The sequence below is a fragment of the Hemiscyllium ocellatum genome, chromosome 16 (genome assembly GCF_020745735.1).
Source record: "Hemiscyllium ocellatum isolate sHemOce1 chromosome 16, sHemOce1.pat.X.cur, whole genome shotgun sequence".
NCBI lineage: Eukaryota > Metazoa > Chordata > Chondrichthyes > Orectolobiformes > Hemiscylliidae > Hemiscyllium > Hemiscyllium ocellatum.
This window is the reverse complement of record NC_083416.1, coordinates 71,674,758-71,688,451: the sequence shown is the minus strand read 5'-3', so window position 1 is coordinate 71,688,451 and position 13,694 is coordinate 71,674,758. Positions and strand designations below refer to the sequence as shown.

At 40.8% G+C, this 13,694-nt stretch overlaps 1 long non-coding RNA gene across 1 annotated transcript; it reads left to right on the top strand.

Moving 5' to 3' along the window:
• The first annotated feature begins 592 nt into the window (after positions 1-592).
• On the top strand, positions 593-2,883 carry LOC132823263 (uncharacterized). Its single transcript, XR_009645521.1, has 3 exons — positions 593-694; positions 829-892; positions 2,827-2,883. It is a non-coding gene; the product is annotated as an uncharacterized LOC132823263 (long non-coding RNA).
• Positions 2,884-13,694: the final 10,811 nt, after the last annotated feature.

Below are 13,694 nucleotides of genomic sequence, written 5' to 3'. Positions count from 1 at the left end.
TGCTCAGAGGATTGTTTTGTAAATGTATGCCTTTCAGATTTATGTACTTCAAAATCTGGTTATATTATCCCTGATTTCCTCTCTCCCAACTTCTATTCTCAGGATCTATCAGCTCCTAAGCCTTGCTCCTGAAGTGGATCAGGGACATCACAGTTTAACATTGCAGCAGTGGTTGAAGCGTCCAAACCTGCTAATGATGCTATCCCTGGGATTTGGGATAATGCCAACATTAGTGGGACCGAGGCGAACAGGAGTCCAACTGTATCCTTATTTTACAGAGAAGCGGGAATGTCCAAATATTCATTTGTGCTTTGTCAATCATCCTATCAAAAGACTGAAGTTTCTGTGAATTGTGCCTTAGAAATGTTCCACTTTATAGAAAATAACAGATCTCAAAAGTAAATCCTGCTTTATTCTATATGAAATGCTTTGGACTTTGTTAACTTCCCATTTTGAACTACCGTATGTTCTCTATTTTGAGCCTTTTTTTGTATTTCAGCTAGAATTAGCCAGCTCAGTAATGACAGAACACTGAGCTGCAAAGGAAGAGGAAACTAGCCTTTGCTGTGGTTTCACAAGAGAAACGTCAACAATTGTGTCAGTACGAAGAGCCTCTGTTCGTTGGTGTTTCTGTGCTGGGAGCTTTACTGCTTGGTCTCCAGATGTTTTTCAATAGAATTGTTGACCCCATAAGGTAAGGAAATCTGACTGAAATCATAATTCTTTACAAAGAAATAACTTAAATGTGATTTGAGTAACTGATAAAATTGGTCAAAGATCTTGTACTTCCTGAACATTTACTCTTCCAAGTCAATTTTTACAATACAGTTTCTGGTTAGACTGAACAAGGGCATCTCGTGCTTATCATTCCACCATCTTCAAATGACACAAGGTAGGACATCTCTGACAAACAAATGTTTGCCTTCTGCAGTTTTACAGACTTTACTCATTTATGCTTATTGCTGGGTTGATGTAAATTTTTTTGGTTTTTAATTGGTTTTGGCATCTTTGTGTTGCCAAGTGGCATTCTGGCTCTATCGCTGACTTTAGTTCACCTTCATACATCTACCTCTTGTCCAGTCAGTTGTGTGACTAACCCATGATGTCTGGTTCTTTTCAATGAGCATCTTGGAATGAATTAAGAGATTAAAATCACAAAATACTATGTATGAGAAGACAGAATTAAAATGGACAACAGATAATCTTTTCTGTGAGCTTGGCAAACTTTCATTATTTTCCTCAACTCCTCCAACGTACATGAAACAGTGAAAAGTTCAGATTGTAGTTGTCTTTAGTATTTGTGTGAAATTTGTTTCCTTCTCTGTTGGCTTGGAAATAACAGCAATCGCACTTAGCAGCTTGATGTTGTCACACTGAGTTATCAAAGATCATTGATTCCAGCACAGTGTGTGAGATAGTCTGGTATTTCTACACTTTCAAAATCTCTTCTGAGCTGGAGCAACATATCAGAACCACCACTGTTCAAGTTTTATTTTTGAACACATATAATCAGAAGGACTGTATAGTCATTTGGATCCTCAGAAGTTTGGGAAACAGTAAATTGATCAGCATGTTTTACTACTGCTCGGTTTGGTCACCCAATTAACATGGAGCAATAGATGAATATTTGCTGTTGCAGTTTTAGATGAAACACTATTTTTGGCGTGTGAAGACTACGAAAGGATGTAACTGCTTTTAACCAAGACTGTGATATTGTGATAACCATCTCCTGCATCATGTTAGTCCCATAATTGAAGCCAGGGACCATTGAGAAACTGATGGTGATTTGGGGCAATGTTAAAAAGATGTCGCAAATTAAATAGTTTAGCTTGTGCTCTATATTTTGTGTGATATGTAATATGTGTAATTTCACGACAAAAGTCAATAGTTACACATAACATTCAGACAAGATGTTCAAAATAGAAGCTTCCCCCCAAAGCATTAATCTGGGTCTTTTGTTTAGGAGCCCAGCGATATTACCACAACACCCTGTCTTCCACTTGGATGATAGAGACTGTTTGATCACAGGGAAACCACTGTCGTGCAACAACAAAGCCAGTGGGAAGACTGTCACTTTATTGGATGCAGCTCTGGATGCAGGAGTTGTAAAAGCAGTGAGGAATCATCTTGCCAGGAATTGTCAGAAAGCTCATCCAAATGTACAGTGAGAGCTGGCAGCAGGCTGTCAGGTGCAGGGAGTCTGGGTAGAATCAGGAAAAAGTTCAATGACCTGACACAAGTGCTTCTCACGCTGAATGTCTGCCCCACATGAGCTTCACCCAAGTCACACATCAATCCCATAGTAGCAGCAGCTGTTCATCTCTGACAAGTAAATGAATCAATGGGTGAATCAAATATTTTGTGGAGTGATCTTTTCCAACTTCACTTTTTGGTGATTCTTTTCATGGTCAGTTGTGATATTTCTCTATTCTTGCCAATTCAATTTGTTTACTTTGAGTTGGAAAGTTTGTGAGGCTGGTGATAAGAGACAGATTACACACATCACTAGGATGAACAAATTTTTAATTTTTCAGGAAAAGGCAGAGTCCATGGGTAATGAAGTTGATTGCACAATTTATATTTCTAAATTAAAATGATGAGCTGAGAAAAGGATGCTTGTTTGAGGAGCCAGTGCAGACACGAGGGACCGAATGGCCTGCATCTGCACGCTGATAATTCTGTGATCATTCAGCAAGCTGTTTCTCCACAGTTTGGTGCCCTTCACTCTCTGAAGGATTAAACAAGTTGAAGGAATATATGTCAGTTTCATATCAGAGGTGTTCTGATCTGTGTTGAACTCAGTACCTACATGTGTATTTCTTCCAGGGGAAGGAAATGGATCTGAAGTGAGTCTAAATTTCTTCCACAGCACGATGCTGACTGGTTTGAGACTCAGTGTCTTTGTTCTTCTCCTGTCACCTGTGTTCACAGAAAGTAAGTGGTATGTTTTCATTAATTTACACGTTTACTGATCTGGAGGAAAGTAAAAACCCAATCCTTCAATCCAGGTTTGGAAGATCACTTGGCAGGTCCCTGTAATTTGTGACAGACAAGAAAGAGAACTAGATTAAATTATTATTTCTGTCCCGCTCTCCCGTCCATAACACGATTGTTTTTGATGTTGACTTTCCTTATTTCCTTTCCATTTTGCAAGAAGGAAACAGGTGTCTCAAAACCTAATTTTGAAAGCTTAATTAAAATAGCTTTCAGCAGATTGTTGAGTGTTTAAACAAAGTGTGGTTTATTGGTGTATTCAAAATCCAGGGGAATGTTTTGTGACACACACACACACACCCTTTAACCAAGCAAGGTTGGAATGTGGAAGAAATGAATTACTGATTATAAAATACTGAAAATAAAATCCAATATAGCAAAACTGTTTTGTAAATGTTTGCATCCAGCAAGTCAATATCATATTGTGGGTCCTTCAGTCGGCTTTGCCAAGTTTAGAACTCAGAGACAACCAAATTGCTGATGATGTTGTGGTAAGCTGGGAATTGATTCACTTCACAGGGGGACACTGGCTTGTTTTCTGACATCAGACTGCTGTGTATATTGATGATTTGGAGATGCTGGTGTTGGACTGGGGTATACAAAGTTAAAAATCACACAACACCAGGTTATAGTCCAACAGGTTTAATTGGAAGCACACTAGCTTTCAGAGCGACGCTCCTTCATCAGGTGATTGTGGAGGGCTCGATCGTAACACAGAATTTATAGCAAAAATTTGCAGTGTGATGTAACTGAAATTATACGTTGAAAACTGGATTGTTAGAATGCAGTGATAGTTTCACTTCTTTATGTGTAAATCACAAAACCATTTTTTAAAAGTTGCATTCTCAGATTAGCTGTTTACAACGTTGATAGTTAGACAACATGTTGAAGGTCTTAGCTCCCTTTGTTCTCTGTCTATGTCCTGATGTTTAGATTGATTCTAACCTAAAAAGTGAGATAACAGAGTTTTATATAGATTCATGTACATTCCTTCAGTTAAATATTTTCCCTAACATATTTAATGAAGCACAAATGATGTGTCCTCCACTTATAATTTTTCTTTATCATAACATTACCATTATTCTGAATTTTCTGAAACATTCTGAACTGATCAAAAAGTTAAAATTCTAAATTGGAGAAAAGCCAATTTTGATGTTACCAGACAGGAACTTTTAAATATTGATGTGGGTTGGGCTATTTGCAGGTAAAAGGATGGTTGGGAAGTGGGAGGCTTTAAAAATGATCCAATAAGAGTTCAGTGATGTTCCTGTTAGTGTGAAGGGCAGGCTGTTCAGTTTAGGGAATGTTGGATGACGAGAGAAATTGAGGCTTTGGTCAAGAAAAAGGAGGAAAATACCAAGTATAAACAACTGGGATTGAGTGAGTGCACAGAGGAGTATAAACAGAGCGGGAATATACTTAAGAGGGAAATCAGGAGGGCAAAAAAAGACATGAGATTATTTTTGACAAATAGCGTTAAAGAGAAATCAAAGAGATTCTGTCACAACATTAAGGGCAAAAGAGAACTGGGGGAGATTAGGGTCCCACAATGATCAACATTACCGTTTACGTATGGAATCACAGGAGATCAGGAAGGTACTAAATAAATTCATTGCATCAGTATTTACTGTAGAGAAAGACATGGAAGCTAGGGAACTTGCAGAAATAAATTGTGATATCTTGAAAAGAGTTCATATTACAGAAGAGGAGGTGCTGGAGGTTTTAGTATGCATAACGATAAGTGGATCCCCAGGATCTGATCAGGTATTTCCTCAAACTTTGTGGGAAGTGAGGAAGGAGATCGCTGGGCCACTTGCTGAGTTATATGTATTATCGACAGCCATGGATGAGCTGCCAGAAAACTGGAGGTTGGCGAACGTGAGATTGGCCATTATTTTAAAAATGTGATAATGGAAACCAAGGAACTTCAGAACGGTAAGCCTTATGTCATGGTGCATATGTTGTTGGAGGGAATTCTGAGGGACTGGATTTACATATAGTCGGAATGTCTGGACTGATTAGGAATAGTCATCGTGGCTTTGTGCATGGGAAATCGTGTCTGACTAAAATGACTGAGGTTTTTGAAGATGTGACAAAGAAGATTGATGAAAACAAATTGGGACATATTGTCCATCTGGACTTCAGACATATGCTTTCATCACATCCTGAGATCCACACTCAGTGCCAAGTGCTACGATATGCACACTCCTGAACTCTCTCTCCAACAGTACTGCCTCATGCTGCTTCAGGGCTGACCTGCCTCCGAGTTCCACATCATTCTCCAGTTCGCACAGTGTTCTATCAAGAAATATTTCCTGTCCTTTTCAGGCATTAGGGAATGTAAACTGGAACAACTCAGAGATACTCACACCCCTCAAAAAGCTTCCTCACCTCCTGTCTTTCTGAATCCACTCTTTATTTTAACCCTACTTCTTGTTTCTGAAGAGTCATCAGATTCAAAACATGAACCCTACTTTCCCCTCACTGACTTTCCCAGATCTGCTCATTTTTCCCAGTTATTTCTCATTTTGAATCAAATATCACTGTGTGCTATTTTTTCCACCAATGTTGGTCTTTGGTTAGCCATTGCTCATGTCTTTACACGTAAAGTAAGCATTCCTGGGGCCTTCCCGTGTAACTGCTCTTTCCTTGTCTCACTTGACCTTTCTGTGACTATTTGGAGAAGCTACAATTTACTCCTGCCAAATCATTCCCTTGGAGTTAATCTCTGTCCATGGATAAACTATGGTCAACCCTACCAGTTACTATTCTAGACATTAGCTCATACTCAAGCTGCTCTCTGTACAAAGGAATACATATGCACTCCCTGCCGATACGATTCATTAAAACTTTGACACGTTTTATTGACCTTCTGAAAATACAATCGAGAACACATCCTTCAAAGTCAAGTCCACAAAGAAATTAAATGTGAAGTGCCCTAATACCACATGATATTTGATATTTAACCATTGCACATAAAGGTTTGCAAGTTCAGATGTAAAAATGTACAACGTGTCAATGTTAATAAATTGAAGAAAACTCCAAGAAATGGGGAATAATTTATGTTGTTACAATGCCAATAAATGGTTTCTTTGGACAAATCAAATTCCTGAATGAATCCTGATTTGATAGATCATGCATTTGTTTAGTTAATATACTGCTTCATCATTCACACAGGTCTGCAAATTTTCATTAGCGACAGAACACAATTACAAATAAATTAAAATGTGAGATATTGAATTGTGGAGAGTGGGCGGCATGGTGGCACAGTGGTTAGCACTGCTGCCTCACAGCGCCTGAGACCCGGGTTCAATTCCCGACTCAGGCGACTAACTGTGTGGAGTTTGCACGTTCTCCCCATGTCTGCGTGGGTTTCCTCTGGGTGCTCCGGTTTTCTCCCATAGTCCAAAGATGTGTGGGTCAGGTGAATTGGCCATGCTAAATTGCTCGTAGTGTTAGGTAAGGGGTAAATGTAGGGGTATGGGTGGGTTGCGCTTCATCGGGCTGGTGTGGACTTGTTCGGCCAAATGGCCTGTTTCCACACTTTAAGTAATCTAATCTACTCTAAATTTAAATAGATTCTCAAACGCAAAGCAAAAATAGTTTCACTCTGTTTTCTAAGACAATTTGCTGGAGACTCAAGTTCATCAGATTAACTCTTTCAATTTTGACTTATCTTTGCTGTAGACTGTGGAGACAATTTATTGAGCTGGTTACAAATCTGCTGACATGAACTTTCTACAAATCTGAAAGCCTAATACTTTTCAGTTTGACTACCTTCAGGACCCGATCTCTCGGTTTTGGACGAGTAGGTGTTGGACTGGGGGTGGGCAGAGTTAAAAATCACACAACACCAGATTTTGGTCCAACAGGTTTACCTGCATTTGGAAGCATGAGCCTTTGGAACGCTGCTCCTTCATTCCGTCACTTTGGCGAAAGATCCTAAGACACAGAATTTATAGCAAAATATTACAGTGTCATGCAACTCAGATGATATACTGAACAAACCTAGATTGTTGTTTTAAGTCTTTCATCTTTTCGAATGGGTTGCAGGTTTTGATTCATTAATGTGCAAATCCCAGAAGATTTTTTTAGTCATGTTCTTGAGATAACTTGAGGTTTTATAAAAAACAGTGACATCTCAGCTCAGACAACGTAATAAAGGTGTCAGGTTAGTGTCTGTCTGTATCCCAATCTTGAATCAGATTGGTTCTATTTCCAAAGGCAATCAATCCATTTCCACTTTGGAAAAAAAACCAGACTGATTCAAGATTGGGATACAGACAGACTCTAACTTCAGACTTTAATGCATTGTCTGAGTTTAGATGTGACTTTTTTTAGAAAACATTCAGTTATCTCGAAAATGTGACTTAAAATAAATTCTGGGATTTACATGTTAATGAGCTGAAACCTGCAGCCCATTCCAAAAGATGAAAGAGTTAACAGCCATTTAGGTTTGTTCACTATATAATTTCAGTTACAAAACACTGAAATCTTTTGCTATAAATTCTGTGTCTTAAGGTCTTGCTCCACAGCTACATGATGAAGGAGCAGCGCGCCAAAAGCCAGTGCTTCCGAATAAACCTGTTGAACTACGATCTAGTGTGTAATTTTTTTCAACTAAATAATTGAAGTGAATGGTTTCCTAAATTGGTTTGATATCCTTCTGAGTTGTTTCTCAACTCAATCCTGTTTTTTCCTGAACTTAACTTTTGTCAGATAAGTCTTGTTCAATCTAAATTGTTCTCCCCCTCTTGTCGAAAGGCCAATAAGAGGGGAGGCCACACTGGATCTGGTGTTTGGTAATTAACCAGGCCAGGTGTTTGATTTAGTTGTAAGTGAGCACTTTGGAGGGAATGACGATAATTCAATTATATTTTGTTTAGTGATGGAAAGGGATATGTACACGCCACAGGTCAAGGGTTATTGATGGGGCAAGGGCAATTGTGATGCGATTAGGCAAGAATTAGGATGCATAGAATGGGGTAGCAAAATGCAGGGGAAGCAGACAATTGAAATGTGGAGCTCGTTTAAGGAACAGATATTGCCTGTCTTTGATAGATATGTCCCTGTCAGGCAGGGAGGTAAGGGAACCATGGTTTACTACAGAAATTGCATCTCATGTTCAGAAGAAGAAAGAGGCTCATGTGTTGATGAGGCAAGCTGGTACAGATGAGGCGATGGAGAGTCACAGATCAGCTAGGAAGGATTTAAAGAGAGAGTTAAGAATAGGGCCAGTCAAAGACAGAAATGGGAAGTTGAGTGTGGACCCTGTAGAGATTGGAGATGTGCTAAATACACATTTCTCATCAGTGTTCACTGAGGAAAAGGAGGGTATTGTAGAGGAAAAGAATGAGGTATGAGATATTAGACGAGAAAGGATCGAGGTTAGTTATGCATAGGTCATAGATGGAGTCATAGAGATGTACAACCTGGAAACAGACCCTTCAGTCCAACCCGTCCATGCCAACCAGATATCCCAACCCAATCTAGTCCCACCTGCCTGCATCCGACCCATATCCCTCCAAACCCTTCCTTTTCATATACCCATCCAAATGCCTCTTAAATGTTACAATTGTACCAGCCTCCACTACATTCTCTGGCAGCTCATTCCATACACGTACTGCACTCTGCGAGAAAAATTTGCCTCTTAGGTCTCTTTTATATCTTTTCCTCTCACCCTAAACCTATGCCCTCCAGTTCTGGACTCCCCAGTCCCAGGGAAAAGACTTTGTCTATTTTTTCCTATCCATGCGCCTCATAATTATGTAAACTTCTATAAGATCACCCCTCAGCCTCTGACGCTCCAGGAAAACAGCCCCAGCCTGTTCAGCCTCTCCCTGTAGCTCAGATCCTCCAATCCTGGCAACATCCTTGTAAATCTTTTTTGAACCCTTTCACGTTTCACAACATCTTTCCGATAGGAAGGAGATCAGAATTGCACGCAATATTCCAACAGTGGCCTAACCAATGTCCTGTACAGCCGCAACATGACCTCCCAACTCCTGTACTCAATACTCTGACCAATAAAGGAAAGCATACCAAATGCCTTTTTCATTATCCTATCTACCTGCGACTCTACTTTCAAGGAACTATGAACCTGCACTCCAAGGTCTCTTTGTTTTAGCAACACTTCCTCGGACCTTACCATTAAATGTATAAGTCCAGCTAACATTTGCTTTCCAAAATGCAACTCCTCGCATTTATCTGAATTAAACTCCATCTGCCACTTCTCAGCCCATTGGCCCATCTGGTCCAGATTCTGTTGTAATCTGAGGTAGCCCTCTTCACTGTCCATTGCGCCTCCAATTTTGGTGTAATCTGCAAACTTACTAACTGTACCTCTAATGCTCACATTCAAATCATTTATTTAAATGACAAAAAGTAAAGGACCCAGCACCAATCCTTGTGGCACTCCACTGCTCACATTCCTGCAGTCTGAAAAACAACCCTCCACCACCTCCCTCTGTCTTCTACCTTTGAGCCAGTTCTGTATCCAAATAGCTGGTTCTCCCTGTTAGCCATGAGATCTAACCTTGCTAATTAGTCTCCCTGGGGAACCTTGTCAAACGCCTTACTGAAGTTCATATAGATCACATCTACTGCTCTGCCCTCATCAATCTTCTTTGTTACTTCTTCAAAAAAGCTCAATCAAGTTGGTGAGACATGATTTCCCACACACAAAGCCATATTGACTATCCCGAATCATTACTTGCCTTTCTAAATACATGCACATCCTGTCGCTCAGGATTCCCTCCAACAACTTGCCCACCACTGACATCAGGCTCACTGGTCTATAGTTCCCTGGCTTATCTTTACCACCCTTCTTAAACAGTGGCACCACGTTTGCCAACCTCCTGTCTTCTGGCACCTCACCTGTGACTATTGATGATACAAATATCGCAGCAGGAGACCCAGCAATCACTTCTCTAGCTTCCCACATAGTTCTCGGGTACGCCTGATCAGGTCTTGAGGATTTATCCACTTTTATCCATGTCAAGACATCCAGCACTTCCTCCTCTGTAATCTGGACATTTTGCAAGATGTCACCATCTATTTCCCAACAGACTATATCTTCCATATCCTTTTCCACAGTAAATACTGATGCAAAATATTCATTTAGTATCTCCCCCATTTTCTGTGGCTCCACACAAAGGCCGCCTTGCTGATCTTTGAGGGGGTCCCATTCTCTTCCTAGTTACCTTTTTGTCCTTAATATATTTGTAAAAACCCTTTGGATTCTCCTTAATTCTATTTGCCAAAACTATCTCATGTCCCCGTTTTGTTCTCCTGATTTCCCTCTTAAGTATACTCCTACTTTCTTTATACTCTTCTAAGCATTCACTCGATCTATACCTGTCTATACCTGACATATGCTTCCTTCTTTTTCTTAACCAAACCCTCAATTTCTTTAGTCATCCAGCATTCCCTATACCTACCAGCCTTCCCTTTCACCCTGACAGGAATATACTTTCTCTGGATTCTTGTTATCTCATTTCTGAAGGCTTCCCATTTTCCAGCCGTCCCTTTACCTGCAAACATCTGCCTCCAATCATCTTTCGAAAGTTCTTGCCTAATACCGTCAAAATTGGCCTTTCTCCAAGTTAGAACTTCAACTTTAGATATTGTCTATCCTTTTCCACTATTTTAACACGAATAAAGGCCCCAAGTGCTCCCCCACTGACACCTCAGTCACTTGCCCTGCCTTATTTCCCAAGAGTAGGTCAAGCTTTGCACCTTCTCTAGTAGATACATCCACATACTGAATCAGAAAATTGTCTTGTACACACTTAAGAAATTCCTCTCCATCTAAACCTTTAACACGATGGCAGTCCCAGTCGGATTTGGAAAGTTTGGAAAGTTAAAATCCCCTACCATAACTACTCTATTATTTTTACAGATAGCTGAGTTCTCCTTACAAGTTTGTTTTCTCAATTTCCCTCTGATTATTCGGTGGTCTATATTACAATCCCAATAAGGTGATCATCCCTTTCTTATTTCTCAGTTCCACCCAAATAACTTCCCTGGATGTCTTTCCAGGAATATCCTCTCTCAGCACAGCTGTAATGCTATCCCTCATCAAAAATGCCACTCCCCTCCTCTCTTGCATTTGTATCCTGGAACATTAAGCTGCCAGTCTTGCCCATCCCTGAGCCTTGCTTCCGTAATTGCTATGATATCCCAGTCCCATGTTCCTAACCCTGCCCTGAGTTCACCTGCCTTCCCTGTTAGGCCCATTGCATTGAAATAAACGCAGTTTAATTTATTAGTCCTACCTTGTCCCTGCCTGCCCTGACTCTTTGACTCACTTCTGTTCTCAGCTGTACATCTCCCACTCCCCCCCCCGCCCCCCTCACCTTATGAGTTTAAATCCTCCCAAGCAGTTCTAGCAAATTTCCATGCCAGTCTATTAGTCCACTTCCCATTGAGGTGCAATCTGTCCTTCTTGTACAGGTCACTTCTACCCCAAAAGAGATTCCAATGATCCAAAAACGTGAATCCTTTTCCTATATACCAGCTCCTCAGCCATGCATTCACCTGCTCTATCCTCCTATTCCTGCCTTCACAAGCTTGTAGCACAGGGAGTAATCCAGATATTACTACCCTTGAGTACCTCCTTTTTAAATTTCTGCCTAACTCTCTGTAATCTCCTTTCAGAATCTCAACCTTTTCCCTACCATTGTTGTTGTTTCCAATGTGGACAATGACCTCCTGCTAGCCCCTCTCCCCTGTGAGAACATTCTGCACCCTCTCTGAGACATCCTTGATCCGGGCACCAGGGAAACAACACACCATTCTGCTTTTTCTCTGCTGGCCACAGAAACGTCTGTCTGTACCTCTGACTACAGAATCCCCGAACACAATTGATCTCTTGGAAGATGATGTACCCCTCATTGCATTACAGCCAGTCTCAATACCAGAAACTTGGCTGTTCATGCTACGATCCCCTGAGAATCCATCACCCCCTTCATTTTCCAAAACAGCATACCTGTTTGAAATGGGTATATTCACAAAAGGCTCCTGCACTCGCAGCCTACCTCTCTTACCCTTCCTGGAGTTAACCCATCTATGTGACTGTATCTGAGACTTTCCCCCCCGCCTAAACTGCCATCCATCACATACTGTTGCTGTTGCAAATTCCTCATCGCTTCTAACTGTCTCTCCCAACCGATCCACTCGATCTGATAAGATTCGCATCCAACAGCTTTTATGGCAGATATAATCCACAATAACCCTTAAACTCTCTTTAAACTCCAACATCTGACAAGAAGTACATATCACTGCAAAGGCCATTTTTGCTCCTTCACAATCTATAGACCCAGAAAATAACACCATCTTATTCCTCTACAAACACTGCCCCAGGTTAAATTAATAGCTTTGGCTTATATTTTAAGTTTAATCAAGAGACTTATCTGCAAAAACATATAATCAAGAAAGAATCCACTGTACTCACTACTGCAGCCTTTCTCTTTGGCAGACTTAAAACAACAAAGAACTTATCTGATTCTGTGCTGTAAAGTTCGCCCAACAGTTCCTCCAAGATTAGTTGTGAATTTCACTGTTTGTTTTAATTTCCCAGATGCACTCTGATGTCCAGTGAGACACAAATTCAAACAGCTAATGTGGTAACCGTACAGGTTCTCCCTCTCACTCTCTCTCTCTCCCTCCCCTCCCCTGCACTGTCCTCACCATGTGCTTCCTTTGTCTGCTCTTCTCCCTTTTAAACTGCTGTTGTTTTGACATTTTTTCCAAAGATGTTACCAATTCTCGAAGGAGTGGAAGTAGACAAGTCCCCTGGGCTGGATGGGATTTATCCGAGGATCCTCTGGGAAGCTAGGGAGGAGATAGCAGAGAGTTTGGCTTTGATATTTATGTCGTCGTTGTGTCCAGGTTTAGTACCAGAGGACTGGAAGATTGCAAATGTGCCCTTTTTCAAGAAGGGCAGTAGAGATGACCCAGGTAATGACCCAGTGAGCCTTACTTCTGTTGTAGGAAAGGTTTGGAAAGGATTATGAGAGATAAGGTTTATGATCATCTAGCAAGCTACAATTCGATTTCAGATAGTCAACATGGTTTCGCCAAGGACAGATCATGTCTCACAAACCTCACTGAATGTTTTGAGAAGGTGACTAAGCATGTGATCAGAGTAGGGCAGTTGATGTGGTATAGTTAGACTTCAGTAAAACCTTTAATAAGGTTCCACATGGTAGGCTGATGGAGAAAATGCAGACGCATGGAATTGAGGGTGATTTAGCAGTTTGGATAAGAAACTGTTTGACAGAATATATTCAGTCTGGAGTCCAGTTACTAGTGGTGGCCACAAGGATCTGTTTTGGGACCACTGCTGTTTTGTCATCTTTATAAATGACTTAGACGCAGGCATAGGTGGATGGATTAGTAAATTTGCAGACGACACGAAAGTTGGTGGAATAGTGGACAGTTTGGAAGAATGTTACAAGATACAGGTGGACTAGGATAAACTGCAGAATTGGGCTGAGAGGTGGCAAATGGAGTTCAATGTAGCTAAATGTGAGGTGATGCACTTTGGGAAGAATAACAGGAAGGCAGAATACTAGTCAATGGAAAGATTCTTGGTAGGTGGATGTGCAGAGGGATCTTAGAGTCCATGTGCATGATCCCTGAAAGTTTGCCACCCAGGTGGATAGTGCTGTTAAGAAGGCATACGTTGTGTGAGGTTT